The sequence below is a fragment of the Peromyscus californicus genome, unplaced genomic scaffold (assembly GCF_007827085.1).
Source record: "Peromyscus californicus insignis strain IS unplaced genomic scaffold, ASM782708v3 Scaffold_5__1_contigs__length_169319896, whole genome shotgun sequence".
Taxonomy (NCBI): Eukaryota; Metazoa; Chordata; class Mammalia; order Rodentia; family Cricetidae; genus Peromyscus; species Peromyscus californicus.
Genome location: NW_026294573.1, coordinates 113,283,836 through 113,297,671, shown reverse-complemented (window position 1 = coordinate 113,297,671; position 13,836 = coordinate 113,283,836).

Here is a 13,836-nt window from a genome sequence, read left to right as displayed (position 1 = left end):
TTCAATAACAGGGAAGGCCTTATATACCCTTCTCCCAGTGCCCAGCCTATGTGGTCATCCCTCATTGGCTGGGCATGATCAGGAACTCTGACATCACACGGACTGTTACTAGGTCCTCAGGCAGACTTACCATGATCAGGAACTTGACAGCGACTAGGAACTCTGACAGCTCCTGTTGCTAGGCCCTCAGGCAGACTCCAGGTTGGCTCTTAAGGAGTACTTTATGTGCATGCCCTGGCTATTGGTCTGGGGCAATTTCCTCGACCCAATGGGCCTGTCCTACTACAATTACTGATAAATCTTTATTCAGAGTGAGTTGAATACATGGATGCAGAACTTGTAGGTATGGAGGCCCAACTACCTTTGGTGTGTGTGTGTGTGTGTGTGTGTGTGTGTGTGTGTGTGTGTGTGTGTTCACGTGTGCTTGTCTGTGTCATTGTGTGGAGGTCAGAAGTTAACACTGGCATGTCTTTCCCCAATCACTTCCCACATTTTGGAGACAGAGTCTTTCACTGAACTTCAAGCTTGCTTTTTTGCTAAACTGGCTGCATGGGGAGGCCCTGGGATCTTCCTATCTGGGGGCCCAGCACTGGGGTTGCATGCATTGCCGTATTCAGCTTTCCTATGGGTTCTGAGGATCTGAACCAGGACTTCATGCTTGCAGCAATCAGTTACCTATTGAGCCATCTCATCTCTCCAGCCCTCCAAACTCTTTTTTTTAATTGAAAATAGGTTCTTTTCTTACATAATATATCCTGATTATGGTTTCCTCTCCCTCTATTCTTCCCAGTCCTTACCCACCTCCCCCATCCACTCCCTTTATGTTTCTCATTAGAAAAGAACAGATTTCTAAGAGATAACAACCAAACACGACAAAATAAAAGATAAAACAAAATCCATCACATCAAGGCTGGACAAGGCAACCCAACAGAAGGAAAAGAGCCCCAAGAGCAGACACAAGAATCAGAGACCCACTCATTCACACACTCAGGAGTCTTGTGAAAATACTAAGCTGGAAGCTATAATATATACTCAGAAGACCTGGTGCAGACCGATGTTAGCCCTGTGCTTGCTGCTTCAGGCTCTGTGGGTTCATATGAGCCCTGCTTAGTTGGTTCAGAGAGCCTCATGCTCCTGGTGTCTTCCATACCCTCTGACTCTTACAGTCTTTCTGCCTCCTCTTCAATGGGATGCCCTGAGCTCTGAGGGGAGGGATTTGATGGAGACATCTCATTTAGAGATGTGTGTTCTAAGGCCCCCCTCTCTGTCTGCATAGTATCTGGCCATGGGTCTCTGTATTTATTTGTCATGGAATATCTTATTTTCTTCATCTATAGTGATTGAAAGTTTTGCTGGGTATAGTAGTCTGGACTTCCATCTGCGGTCTCTTAGAGCTTGTAGCACATCTGTCCAGGCCCTTCTGGCTTTTAGTGTCTCCATTGAGAAGTCAGGTGTAATTCTAATAGGTCTACTTTATTTGTTACTTGGTCTCTTTCCCTTACAGCTTTTAATATTCTTTCTTTGTTCTGTACATTTAGGGTTTTATAATTATTTGCCTGTGGTGGTATTGTGTTCCCCAAAATATTGTGCACACTAATAAACGTATCTGGGGTCAGAGACAGAATAGCCACAATATTAAACATAGAGGAAGCAGTGGTAGCACACACCTTTAATCCTAGCATTCCAGAGGCAAAAATCCCTCTGGATCTCTGTGAGTTCAAGGCCACATTGGAAACAGCCAGGCATGGTGACACATGCCTTTAATGCCAAGAAGTGAGCCTTTAATCCCAGGGAGTGATGGCAAAAACAGAAAGATATATAAGGTGTTGAGACCAGAAACTAGAAGCATTTGGCTGGTTAAGCTTTTACGCTTTGAGCAGCACAGTTCAGCTGAGATTCATTTTGGATGAGGACTGAGAAGCTTCCAGTCTGAGGAAACAGGATCAGCTGAGGAACTGGCGAGGTGAGGTAGCTGTGGCTTGTTCTGCTTCTCTGATCATTCAGCGTTCACCCCAATAACTGGCCTCAGGTTTGATTTTATTAATAAGAACTTTTAAGATTCATGCTACATGTGCCAAGGGAACTTTCTTTTCTGGTCCAATCTATTTGGTATTCTGTATGCTTCTACACCTTTATAGGAATCTCCTTCTTTAGCTCAGGAAAATTTTCTTCTATGATTTTGTTGAAAATATTTTGTGGGCTTTTGAGCTGGGATTCTTCTCTTTCCTCTATTCCTATGTTATTCTTAGGTGTGATCTTTTCATAGTGTCCCAGATTTCCTGGATGTTTTGTGTCAGGAGTTTTTTTAGATTTAATGTTTTGTTTGACCAATATATCCATTTCTTGTATCATATCTTCAATACCTGAGATTCTCTCTTCTATCTCTTGTAGTTTGTTGGTAAAGCTTGCCTCTGTAGTTCTTGTTTGAATTCCTAAATTTTTCATTTCCAGAATTGCCTCATTTTGGGTTTTCTTTATTGATTTGATTTCTACTTTCAGGTCTTAAAGTAGTTATATTCATTTCCTTCCACTGTTTGTGTTTTCCTGGATTTCTCTAAGGGATTTATTGATTTTCTCTTTAAGGACCGCTATCATCTTCATACAGGTGATTTTAATTTTTTTCTGTGTTTCAGCTTTGTTGGAGTTGGAATATTCAGGCCTGCTGTGGTAGGATAGCTGGGCTCTATGGAGATATATTGCTCTGGCTATTATTGTTGTTTTTACACTGGCCTCTAGGCATCTGGAATTGGGATGATTATAGGTCTAGGTGCTGGATTCTGGATTTGTCTTTGTTGGGTGGGTGTTTGGTTCCTTGGTTTCTGTTTCCTCTCTAGATTTTTGGAGAGTGTGATAGCTATGTGTTGCCTAGTGGGAAATTTTCTTTGGACCTGATAGTTGTGGCTACTAGGAATTCCAGGAAAAATGTATTTCTAGATATTGGGAGCTGACCCTTAAGAGTGGGGACAGGTTAGGGGTCTGAGGGGTATGTCCTCAGGTCCTGAGGCTCAAGGAATGCCTGCAGGTGTTGGAGGCTGGGATACTGGGATGAGTTGGGAAAAGGAAGGTTGGAGGAGAAGATCTTTGTGGTCCTTGGGGATGGGGTTGGAGAGGAAAGGGAGACTGCAGCAGAAGTTCTGCTACAGAGCTGGGGATGGGACTGAGGGGTTTAGAAATGGAGGGGCAGAAGGAGAGGAGAAGATCTGAAGTCAGCCTATCAGCTTCCCTGAAACGAGTGGCCTTTGGGTTAGCAGGGTATGTATGCCTGCTGGAGTTGGGGGATGGGATAAAGCAATGAGTAGGGGAAGGACAGTTAGGAGGGAGATCTATGAGAAGCACAGATGAGGACTAGGGGCAGGGGAGGCTGTAGCAGGATTTCTGTTGCAGAGCTGTGTAGCTGAAGTTTTCCTGTGTCCCAGCTGCTCAGACCCAAATAAACACACAGAGATTAATATTAATTAAACTGTTTGGCCTAATGGCTCAGTGTAGCTAGAGTTTTCCTGCCTGGCCCACAGTCAGGACAAATCTCTCTCACCTGCCAGTCCCACAGCCACTCAGACCCAACCAAGTAAACACAGAGACTTATATTGCTTACAAACTGTATGGCCATGGCAGGCTTCTTGCTAACTGTTCTTACAACTTAAATTAATCCATTTCTATAAGTCTGTACCTTGCCACATGGCTCATGGCTTACCGGCATCTTCACATGCTGTTTGTCATCGTGGCGGCTGGCAGTGTCTCTCTCTCTCTCAGCCTTCCACTTCCCACCTTTATTCTCCTCCTTGTCCCACCTATACTTCCTGCCTAGCCAATGGCCAATCAGTGTTTTATTTATTGACTAATCAGCAACACATTTGCCATACAGAACATCCCACAGCAGCTCAGGCTTCTTCCTATCTAGTTCTTATATCTTAAATTAACCCATTTCTATTAATCTATAAGTTGCCACATGGCTTGTGGCTTACTGGTACCTTACATCTTGCTTCTCATGGTGGTGGCTGCTAGCAGCATCCCCTGACTTAGCCTTCCACCTCCCAGAATTCTCCTCTTTCCTTATCCCACCTACACTATACTTCCTGCCTGGCTACTGGCCAATCAGCGTTTTATTTATCAATCAATCAGAGCAACACATTCACAGCATCCCCAGTAGAGTTGGGGATGAGACTGAGGGGTTGGGCCTGGAGAACAGAGGAAGATGAAGGTCTGCAGTCCGCCTACCTGGTTCCCTGGCAGGAGTTCCTCCAAACTCTTAAGAAATGAATAGGAATCCAAGGAATCTTTGGTGTTAAATACAGGAAGTAAAAGCCTTCTCTGCTCTCTAGGCATCACAGTGCCTGCATTAGGCAGGGTTCTCTAGTGTAACGGAACAGAATGTGCATAATACATGGGATCGCTAGGGTGGCTTCCACAAGGTGTGCTGAGCAAGCCCATCAATGGTCACCTATAAGCTGGAGAGGCTAAGAACCTGGTAGCCCCTCAGTCCATAAACCAGATGCCTCTGCAGACCCAACCTGAACTGACGGCCTGGGAGACTCCTGGTGGGTGCTGGTGGCCTCTGACACCGTGGGGCAGGGCAGCAGCAGTAACAGCAGTGGCGGATGCAACGTCACCAGCAAGAACGCAGGCCGGAAGGCAAGAGGCCTTTTGCTTGCTTTTGCTTGGATGTCTTGACATCTAGGCTGCAGCTAGGAGGTTCCACCCACTCTGGGGAAGGGTCGTCTTCCAGGTAACCCACTCTGGAACTGCTCACAGACCAACCAAAAGACGCGCCGTGCCATTTAGTAGATTCCAGGTCCTGTCAAGGTGACAAGATCAACCAACACAGTATCTTTCCTTACTCCTTGTTTGTGACTGTGTTATCAAGATTTCCTTCTCCACTCATATGTGACCCTGAACTCCAGACTTAACAGACCTCAAAAATTCCGAAGCTGGGGCTGGTGGTGGGGCTGCCCTAGGAGGCAGAGAGGCCTGTGAATCAGCTAGGTTGCCGATTCTGGAAAGCACCAGAATCGGCACCTCCTGGAAAGTCATCCTCTGACCTCCACATGCATTCTGTAACAGTTTCCTGTCCATCTCAGAGGAAACCCATTATTAAGATGTAGGATGTTCTAAAGGGGGGCAAAGCTTTCCAGTCTGCAGAGATGCTAGGTAAGTTCACAAAGTGAACAACTCAATTTTTATACAGGAAGTCACTGAAACTGTCAGGCTACACAAGGCCCCTTCTTCCCCAGGCATACTTAAACGCTAAGGAGTGTCACCTGAAAGAGACAGGCCAGCTGCTTAACAGACTCTTAAGATTAGTCGAGGTGTCTTGATTCTCAGACAAGCTGCCTAGAAGATGCTCAGACCCACCAAGCTGCCTCAAAGAAGTAGAGACCAGACCAGCTGCCTGGAAGACACTCCAACCTGCTGATCTGCCTGCAGGCTGTGCAGTGTGCTCCAGGTTCCCAGTGAGGTGAGCCGTCAGCCATGCTGGTGCCGGCTCTGAGTGATGCAGTTGTCTTGGAATCATTTCTGCTCGAAAGAGACGGCACTACAACTCATCAGTTCACCAACTGGACACTGACGGTATCCTTTCCTTGGTGTGCCACTGGTTCCCTATCTGGGGTGAGTAGATGCTTGTTTGCATCTCTCCAGGAAAAGTCTGTCACACAGTGTCACGGAATGTGTCACACAACATGAAGTCACAAATATGTGTATATATTTTAAATGACCAGGACCCAAAGGGATACTTCAGACCTAAAATATTCAGGGGACTAGGGAGATGGCCCAGTAGGTAAGAGAATGTGCTGTGTAAGTGTATGGATCTGAATTCAAATCCCCGGCACCGACATGAAAACCAGGTCCGGTCATGTGCCTGCGTCTGTAACTCCAGCACTGTGGGGCAGGAACAGGAAGTTACTGGTGTTTGCGGACCACCAGCCTTGCTCTGGGCTCAGTGAAAGACCCTGTCTCAGGGGGATGAAGCTGATAAAACAGGCTGCCTGACATCCTCCTCTGGCCTTCACAGATGTGCGTGGGAGCACAGTCCTACACACACACACACACACACACACACACACACACACACACACACGCATGCACACACACACACGTACAGACATTTCATTTTTTTATGGCTCAGTATCACTCCATTTTTTTTTTTTTTTATATTTACCACATTAAAAACAAGATGTCAGCCGGGCGGTGGTGGCGCACGCCTTTAATCCCAGCACTCGGGAGGCAGAGGCAGGCGGATCTCTGTGAGTTCGAGGCCAGCCTGGGCTACCAAGTGAGTCCCAGGGAAAGGCGCAAAGCTACACAGAGAAACCCTGTCTCGAAAAACCAAAAAAAAAAAAAAAAAAAAAACAAGCTGTCAGCTTGCTGTCACCTTGGTAAAATATCTGAGAATAATCAGCCAGAGAGAGGTTTATTTTGAGCCATACTTTCAGCCACGGTGGCTTGGCCTTTTCTCTTTGGGACTGTAGCAGCATGGCCCATCCTGACAAGCACATAGACCCTTGTGCACTCATGGCCTCTGGGAAGCAGAGGGAAGCAGAAGGGCTAAGATTCCAAGGTCCCTTCAAGTACATGATCCTAGTAACCTAACTTGGGCCCTGCATCGCCATGAATCTGCTGCAGCCTGCATATAACAGACTTTCCTACATATCCTCAGTGTGAACTGTTACCACAGGGTTTTCTTTACTCCCCTGGGAGGACTGCCTCCACCTGCCCAAGGAATGCTGCCAGCAGGATATTTCTTCCTGCTCCTCGGCCCTGCTGCCCGCTCCTTACATGTGCAAGGGCATTATGCAAGCACCTCCATTCAACCATGAGATCTTGTCTCCTGAGCAGAGCTGGGGATAGTGTGGAGAAACAGTCTGTATGTTTTTCATAGTTTCGGCTTTGGGCTTTGAAGTATCCAAAATAAAACCTTCACAGAATGGCCGGGCGGTGGTGGCGCACGCCTTTAATCCCAGCACTCGGGAGGCAGAGCCAGGCGGATCTCTGTGAGTTCGAGGCCAGCCTGGTCTCCAAAGCGAGTTCCAGGAAAGGCGCAAAGCTACACAGAGAAACCCTGTCTCGAAAAACAAAAACAAAAAAAAAAAAAAAAAAAAAAAAAAACCTTCACAGAATGCCAATAAAGACACTTTGGAGCAGCATAGCCTTAAGCCCCCTGATTTTGCTGAATCTTGAATTCAACTTCAATTCTTTGGCAAGAGTCATTGGTGGTAAGTGATATTTCATTCCCTTATCCCAGTGGAGACCACACCCTCGACATACGGCCTTTGGAAGACACACCCACAGGATGTAAACAGTAACAAGCCTTCTAAGTTACGGTACCTCTACCGTCATCTCAGGACAGGAAATCTGTGCTGTGCTTACAGATCTCGTTGAACACAGAAAGTCAAACAACGTTTAACTGGAGACTGCACCCCTACTGACTGGTGTTCATGGTCCTCTGCACACTACCAGACAAGAAAGGCGGCCACCAACCCAGTGACAAGACCTTCCATCTACAATGGTGACCTGCCTGCATGATACACCGGTACACTAGTGGCCCAAATGTTGTGGGAGTGACCAATCCATTTCTGGTTGGATTCAAGGCCCACTCCATAAGATGGAACCAATATCTGATATTGCTCTGGTGGCCAAGAACCTGGGACCAGATGAGCCACAGGCCTAGGAGAAAATCAAATACTATTGTCCTGTTGAGGAGCACAGTGATAAAATGACTCATAATGACATTCTGCTATACACAGAGATCGGTGTCTTACTCGGCCATCATCAGAGATGCTTCCTCCTGCACCAGGTCAGAACTAATCAAGAAACCATAACTGGACAATGTGCCGAGTGAGATCAGTCCTAAACGGGATGCCTTCATCAAACCTCTCCCCTCATGGCTCAGGGATCTGTGTGGAAGGGAGAGGGATGGTAAGAGCCAGAGGTGATGGTGACTGTAAGGAAACAGTGTCTTCCAGACAGAAAAGGGCGGATACACACATGAACTCAGAGACTGTGGCAGCACACACAGGTTTGCCCAAGTTCAGGCCAGATGCGATCCCCGTGCCAAGAAGGGGAAGGGAACACACGCTCCCATCCCTAACCAAGAAGCTGTCTCCAACTGACGGCCACTTGCAAAGAAAAATTTAGTTTTCACCGACGGAGTCTCACTGGGTATAAAAACCACACTCAAGGGTAGGCCCCACACCCAGCAACAGACCATCAACACAAACTCAGTAGTGTTTTTCTAATATTTTTGTCTCATATTGTTTGGGCGTTTTTATCTTACTGGTTTTTTGTATATTATGGCTTCTGATTTTGTTTTTATGCTGTGTGTGTTGGGTGGGGGTTCTTGTGTTTTCTTTTTAATTTTTATTATTTTTTGACTGTTTTCTAAAGAGAGAAAGATGTTGTAGAATATTATTTTAAGGTGTATTACTTTTATGTTGCATTTGTTTAATTCTGTGAAGCTGTGTTACTGTGTCTGTCTAAAACACCTGATGGTCTAATAAAGAACTGATCAATAGCAAGGCAGGAGAAAGGATAGGCAGGGCTGGCAGGCAGAGAGAGAATAAATAGAAGAAATCTTGGAGGAAAAGAAGAAAGAGCAAGAGAACAAGGAGAGGAAGATGCCAGGGGCCAGTCACCCAGCCGGCCACGGAGTAAGAGTGAAAGTAAGATTTACAGAAGTAAGAGAAAGGTAAAAGCCCAGAGGCAAAAGATAGATGGGATAATTTAAGAAAAGCTGGCTAGCAACAAGCCAAGATAAGGCCTAGCATTTATAATTAAGCTTCCGTGTGTGATTTATTTGGGAGCTGGGTGGCAGGCCCCCCAAAGAGCAAAAACAACCAACAAGAAGTCATGGAGTTGGATGAGTGGGGATGTGGGGAGGGTCTGCAGGGAGGGAAAACTATGATCAAAATACATTGTATGAATTTTAAAAAAGGAATCTCTGCTTTGCATTCTAGCTATGGTGGTGCACATCTGTAATCCTAGGTGAGGGCAGGTGGATCAGTTCAAGGCCTGGCTCAGCTACACAATCAGTTGAAGGCCACCTTGGGGATTTCCCTTTCCTGTGTGTGTGATGTGAGTGTGGGGACATGTGTGGAGGTTAGAGAACAACTCTGTAGAGTCGGGTCTGGGGACAGGCTTGAAGGGCAAGTGCTTTACCCAGCGAGCCATCTTCCCAACCCTGCCAATGTCCTCCTAAGCTTCTGTCACTTTTTATACTACATCGCCTACATTCTTTTTTGTTCAATTCCGATCAATGAGACAAAATAAATCATGCTTGAGCCAAACATACAGAAGAAATGGGGACAGGGTGGGGCTTTAAGACACATGCCTATAATCCTAGACTTTGGGAGGCTGAGGAAGGATAGTGAGTTTAAGGTCAGTCTGGGATACACAATTCTTCTCAGTCTTAAAAAGACAAAAATTAATGTTAAAAGTCTGAAGCTCTTATGCTGGCTAGTTTTATGTCAACTTGACACAGTAGCGTTATTTGTGAAGAGGGGACCTCAACTATGAAATGCTCCACTAGATTGGCCTGTTACATTTTAGTGATTGATGTGGGAGATGCCACCCCTGGGCTGGTGGTCCCAGTGTAAGCAAGCAGGCTGAACACGCCGGTAGGCAGTGCTCCCACATAGCCTCTGCGTCAGCTCCTGCTTCCAAGTTCCTGCCTTGGGTCCTGCCCTGATGCCCCTGGACAGTGGACTGTAAACTGTGAGCTGAAATAAACCTTTTCCTCCCCAAGCTGCTTTTGGTCATGATGTCTATCACAACAGAAACACTAAGACAGCTCTATTTCATAAGCCAGAAGTTCACACAAAAGCTAGTGGATATTTGGTTTTTCTCACAGATCCTTAAGCTTTGGTAAGAACTGAAATCTGTTCTGGACTGTCTAATGAAGAAGGAGTTTTCTGTGAAATGGAAAGTCGAGTGTGATGCTGTAATACGTACCTGACTCTTACCACAGAGGTGGCAGTTCAGTTTCAGGGAGGAGTAAAACATTCATTTCAACTGTAGTTTAATTTATTGTTTTGTTTTTGTTTTTGGGGGACAGGATCTCACTTTGTAGCCCTGGCTGTCCTGGAATTGACTATGTAGATCAGGCTGGTCTCAAATTCACAGAGATCCACCTGCCTCTGCCTTCCCATTGTTGAGATTAAAGGGGTGACTACTATGTCCAGCCTAAACATTCATTTTTAAACAAAAGACTGTCTTAAAATTCACACACACACACTATATATATATATATATATATATATATATATATATATAAAACATTTACATAGATGAAAAAGAAACCAAATCCATAATCCAACAAATAAGAGAACAGTACACAACCTTGTATTTGGGTGGTTATGCTTTATTTTTATGAAATCTCTATTTTGATATATGTCATTAAAAATAACTGCTATTAAAGACATTTTATATTTTCCATGAACTTTAATATGCATCTATTAAATATTACAAAACTATTAAAATCATGATAGCAGAGACTGCTTAGCTGAAAATCCTAACCTCTCACACCCAAACACGCCATCCTAAGCTATGCCATTAGAACATAGGGCCTGAAGTGTGAGTTACCTTACAGATGACTAAAGTTGCTAACTGGCACAAAGCTATCTCATAATATCCTCATCAAAATTCACTCTGATGATCTGCGACATGTTTCAGAAGATTGCTTTGTGTAAAAGGTCAGAAATCACAAAACACAAGAACCACCAGGAAGGTTTTTTTCTTAAAAAAAAAAAAAAAAAAGTTACAACGTTTAAAGGACTTGATATCAAATTTCCCTGTTCAAACTGACTGAAGTGACTCCCATATTTTAAAGTATTTAAAACCCTTCCTTAAAAATCCCCAGGACAGTTTTCAGGTGCCCTCCACCCCAGTGTGGGTCAGGTGAAGAAAATCCTGGGAGAATTCACCACCAACCACAAGGGATTTCTGTGTACGACTTGGTCTTTACTTTTCTCCAGTGTTGGGGGGGAGGGTACTTCTGCAAATGTTCACCACTCAAATGTTGACACTGTAACAGTTTTAAAAAAAAATCAATGGAACTATACCACTCAACACCTTGGGAGATTGTGCGGACCCTCTGTGTTTATACATCCTCATAAAAACATGCAATGTCTATCTTAAATACTCTAGCATTTATGCTACAGACAGACATGGTTTAAAAAAAAACAAGAGCCGGGCGGTGGTGGCGCATGCCTTTAATCCCAGCATTCAGGAGGCAGAGGCAGGAGGATCTCTGTGAGTTCGAGACTAGCCTGGTCTACAAAGTGAGTTCCAGGACAGGCTCCAAAGCTACACAGAGGGACCCTGTCTCAAAAACAACAACAACAACAAAAATTCCTGTGTAGTTCATTCAATAAGGAGAATTTATTAAGACTAAAAATCAGTTCAAAAATTTTGAGGAAAGCTAAATATTAGCTACACTCATAGAACACCTAGCAACTTACTAGTTAACAGTACAAGTTGAACACACCTAACCTCAAGTCCAAAATTCTCCAAAATCCAAACCTTTTTGAGTGGCATGACCCAGGTGGATAACTGCACAACTGGCCTCTGTGAACAGGTCAGTCAAATGTCAGGCACACTAAAAACACTGAACAGACAGACTTTCCCCCAAGCTGTGTGTACACGGTACGTGCATATGAAACCTAAAGGAATTTAATAGCTCTATTTGGGTTCCACCCCCAAGCATGCTCTCTCTCCACACACACACACACACACACACACACACACACACACACGCACGCACGCACGCGCGCGCACACACACACACACACACACACACACACACACACACACACACACACGCACACACACACACGCCCCCAGGTGACAGCTGAGGAAAAGGCTTCAGCACATGGTTAAGTGATGCAAGACTGTAAACCACTGGAAGACACCACCACTTCCAAACAACAAAAACCCAATCAGGCCCACTGAGAGACGACTGTCAGAAACTAAGTCAAGATTTTTAAAATCTTCTCATTTTAAAAAGCTTAACCTTTTCGGGAGATGGATCAGGTTTGTGTATTTTAGAAAAGTAACACCAGCTATCCCTTTTCTACTCTGGGTGTCACAAGAAAGCTTCCATCACAGGATGAATACTTGTGATCAGAAGCCACTAGAAAGTGTCTGAACCTGGGTGATTCCAAGGAAGTAGGTAGTCAATCCAAAAGTTAGCAACAATGCTAGATATAGAAAGTTTAACCACTTCACTCAGACACTGACTTCAGATACAGAATCTAGTGCAAAAGCATGAATTATAGACTCTATTAAGTGATTAAAGTCTCATCAAATTCACACCCGGAGAAAATGTGATGTCATTCTTAAAAAAAAAAAAAAAACCCACAACACTCCACATTTAAGTCTCATCAGCTTTCTAGAAGCAAGCATTCACCTCTTGAGAACAAAGAGCTAAAGCTGTGCACCATGGCACACCCCTCCGTCCAGCTACGCAGGCTGGGCTAGAGTTTGAGGGCAGACTAGTCAAAGCAGCAGCAAGGCCCTATGCAAGACACCAGCAACCTCCACGGGAAACAAGTAGAAAGAAAAACAGCGCCGTCCCTTCCTTACCTAAAAGTGACATTGTCTATACATGAGTACAATTTAATTTTACTTTAAAAAGGTAAACCAAGCACAGAACACAGACATGAATAACAGCTGTGACGGTGTGCAGAGGATGGGATGTATCAGTAACAACCGCTGTTGTGGAATTTTGTCAAGGTCTTAGGAGGTGAAACCAATGTCCTGTCCTGGGCTGGGGACGCAGCTCAGTGCTAGAGATCTGCTCTTGCATGTGTGAAGCCCTGGTCTCAGCATCCAGCACTGCAAAAACCAAAACCAAACCAACCAGAGAATACCTGTTCCTCAGGATGTGAGAAACTCATAAACCTGTTACTGAGGAGAAGAACTCCATCAACATAACCCACATCTCTGACGGTCTTAGTCCTTGACTGCAGCTTTCAAGGACACCCCTCTTTCTATAAAATGATACCAAATGTGTGGACTCAGCTGTGACTATCCAGACAGAGGTGTCATGGAGGAGCGTGATCTCACTGCTGCTCTGAGAGACAGAAGGGTGGTGTGCAGAGGAAGTCTGAGGACTTACTGGATGAGGGAAGCAGCACTAGGCTTCTGTTTAGCAGGACAGAGCTGACAGCGAACAGTACAGGTCACCACGTCAGGGAGCCCCATCCACACACTCAAGTGTCTTCAATACAGGCCTGAAGTTTTACCCAGAACATCTGACAGGACGGAAACCTGACACTGTCCGATGGAGTGGGCTGGCAGGCTTTTCTGTGAAAGGCCAGACGGTAAATACTCCATGTTTGATGGTGGTGCGTTTTTTTTTTTTTTTTTTTTTTTTGTTTTTTTTTTTTGGTTTTTCGAGACAGGGTTTCTCTGTGTAGCTTTGCGCCTTTCCTGGAACTCACTTGGTAGTCCAGGCTGGCCTCGAACTCACAGAGATCCGCCTGGCTCTGCCTCCCGAGTGCTGGGATTAAAGGCGTGCGCCACCACCGCCCGGCTGGTGGTGCGTTTTTTAACCTCTAAAAATGCAAAAGGTACTCTTAGTATACTGGCCGCACAAAAGCAAGCGGACACCAGGCCCAGATCGAGTCAGGGTAGAGCAGAGAGCAGTTCTCGGGTACTGACCCTCAACACGACACATCAAACGGGAACTAGAGGCTGGAAGGAGTTCCGGAGGTCAACCTTCCAAGTGAAAGCTGGGAAAGTGACTTGCTTCCTCTACAGAAGCCAAATGCACCTGGCCGCCTCCTTCTGCTTCCATTTCTGGAGGACTCGACTGACAATAAAGAACACTAGTGCCCAAGAGTG